Consider the following 5,880-nt stretch of genomic DNA (forward strand, 5'->3'; position numbering starts at 1 on the left):
GAGTGAACCTATAGGATGATAGCTCTCCAGGAACAGGGCTGGAGTGAATCTATAGGAGGGTAGCTCTCCAGGAACAGGGCTGGAGTGAACCTATAGGAGGGTAGCTCTCCAGGAACAGGGCTGTAGTGAACCTATAGGAGGGTAGCTCTCCAGGAACAGGGCTGTAGTGAACCTATAGGATGATAGCTCTCCAGGAACAGGGCTGTAGTGAACCAACAGGAGGGTAGCTCTCCAGGAACAGGGTTGAAGAGCCCTGCCCTAGACTGATGTGTTGCTCGACCTCTAGTTCCTACCATGAGTCATTATATCCCTTAGTTATTGTTTGATCCTTTTATCTTGTTCTTTCATTTCCTGTTGGTGCTTTGAATGTCTGAATCAGATCTGAGTTTGAGTTGGAGGTTTCTTAAATGTATCTGTACAAATTTGTATTTCAGGTTACGTGACGTACACACACACTTAACATGGCAACCACACTGCAGTTGATCGGTGGTGGAAGAGGCAGTTCATTTGAATTCCACGGCATGAACAACGGTGCCACCCTCAGGAAGATTGGAGTGGCGGTGGAAGGCTGGCGGGTCAAAGCTGTGCGGGCGGAGCTAGTGGACAGGCACGTTGCGACCTTTGGAAATTCATACACTTTCAATGAGGTTGAGTTCAAACTCGGTGAGCGCATCACCAAGCTGTCGCTGTTTGGTAACAGTGCCGGCACACGTCTGGGTGCCATCAAGTTCACGACGAGTCAGAACCGTCAGTTCTTTGAAAAAATGACCAGCTGGCCACTGAAGACTGAGTACACCATAGATGTGGGGTCTGGAATCTGCCTGGGACTGTAGGGCAGGTCTGGCTCAGACATCGACTGCATGGGCTTCCTCTTCATCAACACCATCAAGTTGTCCGTGCTGAATGACATGAAGTATCCCACCCTGTCCCTCTTCAAACCCCAGGTGTGTGTAGACAGCTCAGGAAAACTCTACCGATGCTCTAACATTAAGGGGGCTGTCCACTTTATAACATGTAATCCAATATGGGGGTTGACCTTCATCAGGGATCTCATTTCTAGGACAGTCACACACACATACAGACACATTAGTTACTATTGTTGGCTTAGTAAAAATCAATTGATCAGTTCCTCACTGATGATTAGTTCTAAAATTGTCTTTGTCTTGTCTGAACAATTTGTATCTTTGTGTGTGTGTTGATTTTAGGTGACTCCAGAATATGTTAAATCCGTGTCCCACCACAATGACACCTCATTGGTTCAAGAGGAGTCCATTACATACAGCAAGACCCTGACCAAGACTTCCTCCTGGTCCGTCAGCAACAAGATAGAATCCACCTTGAGTGTGTCGGTCAAAGCAGGGATCCCGGATATGGTCGAGGTGTCATCAGGGTTCAGCTTGACCATGGGAGTGGAGCAATCCACCAGCCTGCAGAAGACAGAGACCATAACAGAATCAGATACCATCAAAGTGAAGATCCCACCAGGGACGACCATGGATGTTGAGATCACAGTGGGGAAAGCAAATTTCGACCTTGACTACAGGGCCATAGTGAAAGTCACCTGCATGAATGGCAGTCAGCTGTTCTTCCCATCCACTGGTGTGACTTACACTTCAGTGAGGATATCCACAAAGGAGAGATGAGTCAAGTGTATGACATCATGAATAGTATGCACAGTGATAGAACGTGACACCATTACTGATTATTTGTGTGCCTTCTCTGTTATTAAGATCATCTTTGAGTGATTCTGATTGAACCCAGTTGACTCAGCTCTTTATTTCTGTCTCAGCAGAGGGTATAACAACAGGTGGGTCATACCTACAATCCGTTGCCTTTTGTGTCCAATGACATTTTAACACATGTTTTGTGTGAATGATTGTACAACATTCACTACAAAATGTTTTTTCTTATATGGTTAGATGCCCATTTACCATAAAAAACAATGTTATGTAACTATAATGAATTAAAGTTGTAATAAACCATTTGTCTGGTGTGTCAGTAAGCTTTCGCCCTATCCCCAGTTAAGTTTATTCATCTTCCATTAGATATACTATTCATAAAATTCACAAATATTGTAATTATCATTTCAATATTTTGATGAACATTACTTTGAGTTGTTCTCTTTCTAACTAATTGTTAATCATGATTAAGTCATTATTTAATATAAGAATCATCTAATGTGTCTGTTAGCACACATGCAGTCACTCACACGCACAGAGTTTTTTCCTCTGGTTGCACATTTAACATGCTGGTAGAAATGAGGTAAAATGGATTTAAGTTCCCCTGGATATCAATCTTATTGCATAGAATTGTTCATCTGTGTGCTTTTTCTCAGAGAGGTCAAATGATAGTACTGTAGTAGCCGACTCCCTGCTGACCTAAAACAAAGGGATAAAATACATTTGACCCATAATGCATTTCACCAGATTGAGTGTGGTAACATTGCAGGGAACGGCTTGATAAATCAGTGAGATTGTAAACAGGAGATGGATGACAGTTCCAAAATGGCAGCGTCCATGGAATTGTTTCTTGAATCTGAAAGTGCAGCAAGTGAAGTGTGTGACAATGAATGAAAATAGAGATATCAAAAGAATGGAACAAAACGAGCAAAAAGCTGTGGTAGAAGACATGGACTGGTCCAATAATGCATTTTTTTTGGACAAGGAGGTTCAATAAAGGTGACTGGAAGCGGCCTTGTTTTGGTTAATTGTGTCGATGAAGAACAGAATTAACGTACACTGGATCTGGCTAAATTGTCCACGTCAGAAGTAACCTCTATTTGTCTTCGGAGTAGGGCGCCTGAAAAAAGGAGTTATAGCTGGAGTCTCCTTGGATATAGATGATGAGTACATTAGTCAGAAAATCCCAGGAGTGGTCAGTACACGTCACCTGACCCCTATGGTAAATGGAAGGAAGAAGAAAAGTCTATCAATATTATCGTTGTTTGAGGAGACCCTACCTGAATATGTGAAGCTTGGATATGTGACATATGCGGTGAGAGCATTTTAGTAGAAACCATTACAGTGTGGGAGCTGTAAAATATATGGTCACGTGTCAAATGTTTGCAGACGGTATTGAAAATGTTGCAACTGTGGTGGGGATCATACTCAGGACTTACCTGAGTGCCCTGGATCAGGGCTGTACAGTAAATCTCCTATGTGGAGGCGGGGAAAAGAGTGGAAGGGCAAGATGCCACAGTGTTGAAGGTATGGCAGTGGAGGCAGGGCAACCAGTTGCTAATGTTTTTTAAGTCAATTAAGTGATTTGGATACACACAATGTGAAGGTGGACTTTGTAGCATTTATAGCCACAGTGATCAATTGTACAAATGTCCATGAAGTGCAATAATCTGGACATCATTATATCTGCAGCCGAGAAGGTTTTGGGGCTCCACTGCAGAAGCACTGCAAGGACTATTGTCGCTATGAAATCTCTCGCCCTCGCAGGAGGCTTTCTGAGGCTGTGTAGCAACCTGATTACAATTTGTTGGTTTTTCTTATACAGAAAGCAGGTTGATTTTGTTCAGTTAAAGTACATTGTGATCATTTGTATGATTATAATTATTTCCTTTATGGGGTCCTTATTATCCACCTCTGGTGGTAGAATGTACATCCAACTGTTTTGCGAATGCCATTATACCATAGAAGAAGATGAAGATGCACATCACCATGGAATGTACCAATTGACATTTCAATGTCCCCCCCCCCCCCGGGACAATCAACAGGTTGGCGTGAACCACCACACAGTTCAAATACGGAGCTCTCTACCTCACCTCCATGTGCCTGTCAACATCTCCAACCGAGAAACATGAAGTACCCCACTAATTACAAGGATAAAGTTAGTATTTAGTTTATTTAGCTGAACTTATTTATGAATTAAAACATATGATCACTTTTTTATTTATACTTTTAATTAACAAAATGCATGAATGTTAAGAGAAGAGCTGTAAACAAAAGGTTTGGCGCAAAACTAAACTACATTTATTCGTGTAACGGATGTGAAACGGCTAGCTTCGTTAGCGGTGTGCGCTAAATAGCATTTCAATCGGTTACGTCACTTACTCTGAGACCTTGAAGTAGTAGTTCCCCTTTGCACTGCAAGGGCTGCGGCTTTTGTGGAGCGATGGGTAACGATGCTTCGTGGGTGAATGTTGTTGCTGTGTGCAGAAGGTCCCTGGTTCGCGCCTGGGTATGGGCGAGGGGACGGTTTAAAATTATACTGTTACATTGGCATACATTTATTTTCCTTTTCACGGTTGAACAACAATAGAAATAGCAGAGAACTTTGCTACAATTATCAAACGTCTTGCACTGTGGAAGGTTTTAATCAGTGACTCATTGGACCTTGTTAACATTAGACATCAGCTCTGTGACCATGACTTTCAATGAAACATAGATGAAAGGAAAAGCATGGGTAAAATGTCATTTAAGTGCAGCTACATGGGGATATAACCTACAGACAAATAAACTACACATATGAAAGACCTGTGAAGTGTGACACCACCATCTAGTGGTCATCTGGCTACATACACTAAGTAGAAACACCATGAGTGAATAATTCATGTAAAACCAAAGCAACGATGCAACATATTCTAAATGAAAGGGTTATTTCTTTTAGGTCAGCAGGGAGTTGGCTACTACAGTACTATCATTTGACCTCTGAGAAAAAGCACACAGATGAACAATTCTATGCAATAAGATTGTCCTGTCAAATTATTTCCGTAGGTGTACTGTCAATGTATGGAAAAAATATATTTGATCTGTACTGTGTAGGAAGTATTTGAAATATAGCCCATTACCATTACCCTCTTATAATGATTATTGTCTATTCTACTGGCCGAAAGCCAGGTCTATTACGGGGGAACTTCAATGGATGAGAGGAGAAAATAATACCACAGGAATAATTCCTTCTAATGGCCAGAGCCTTGCTAGTTCAGAGATAAAGGGTGAGTGTGTGTGTGAGAGAGAGAGAGAGAGAGAGAGAGAGAGAGAGAGAGAGAGAGAGAGAGAGAGAGAGAGAGAGATTGCTCGAAAGTCTGTATAAACCCCCCAAAACTGTATATCAAACCCTCTAGACCACAGCTTTTATGGCAAAGGCCACTACACTTTGCAGAGTGGAAGTATAGTTGTTTATGATTTATGGAACAGCATGCTGGATTTGGTTGTTATTAACACTGAATTTAAAGCAAAGCTGACTGTTTCCCCAATGTTTGTCACCTTGGAGGAATACCTGACATTTATTGACTCAGTAATCATTTGAACTGTCTTGGTGAGAGGAAGTAGGGTGTTGCTGAAGAAGGTTAAAGAGTAAAGCTCTGGCTTTAGAATCCATCAAGGAGGTGTGATTGTAAAAGATAAACGGTACCGCCCTTATTGCTATTATTAGTAACAGAGACAATAGCGACGCCCTCATCAACCTATACTCCTGTGATCTGATCTTCATGATTCAATGGACGACAGGATAGAGAGAGGGGGGGGGTAATGGAGGAAGAGAGAACCAAGAATTAGGGGGAGGGGTGATGAATGATAGCTGTTTACGCACCCACACGGCTGTGGTCATGGCCGTGGCTGGCTGGGTCGTGTATGTGGGTGGGTAACGGCGTTGGCTGTTGGAAAAACCCAGGTCTGCCACAGGGACCATCTTGTCTGAGCCAATAGATTTGTGTCCCAAGTGGCACCCTATCAGTTATTTAGTGCACTACTTTTGACCCATAAGCCCATAGAGAATAGGATGCCATTTGGGACAGACAATAGAAACATTAAGGCAGTTTATACAATTTTAAAAACATTATGAAACATTCACAGATTTCACAACACACTGGGTTCCCTCAGGCCCCTACTACCACATATCTACAACACACTGGGTTCCCTCAGGCCCCTA

At 42.4% G+C, this 5,880-nt stretch overlaps 1 pseudogene across 1 annotated transcript; it reads left to right on the forward strand.

Annotated features, from left to right (window-relative positions):
• Nucleotides 1-267: 267 nt before the first annotated feature.
• On the forward strand, nucleotides 268-2,086 carry LOC124044990 (annotated as a pseudogene). The gene is made up of 2 exons (XR_006840764.1): nucleotides 268-944; nucleotides 1,206-2,086. The product of XR_006840764.1 is annotated as an aerolysin-like protein (transcript).
• The last annotated feature ends 3,794 nt before the right edge of the window (nucleotides 2,087-5,880 follow it).

The sequence above is a fragment of the Oncorhynchus gorbuscha genome, linkage group LG10 (genome assembly GCF_021184085.1).
Source record: "Oncorhynchus gorbuscha isolate QuinsamMale2020 ecotype Even-year linkage group LG10, OgorEven_v1.0, whole genome shotgun sequence".
Classification (NCBI taxonomy): Eukaryota; Metazoa; Chordata; class Actinopteri; order Salmoniformes; family Salmonidae; genus Oncorhynchus; species Oncorhynchus gorbuscha.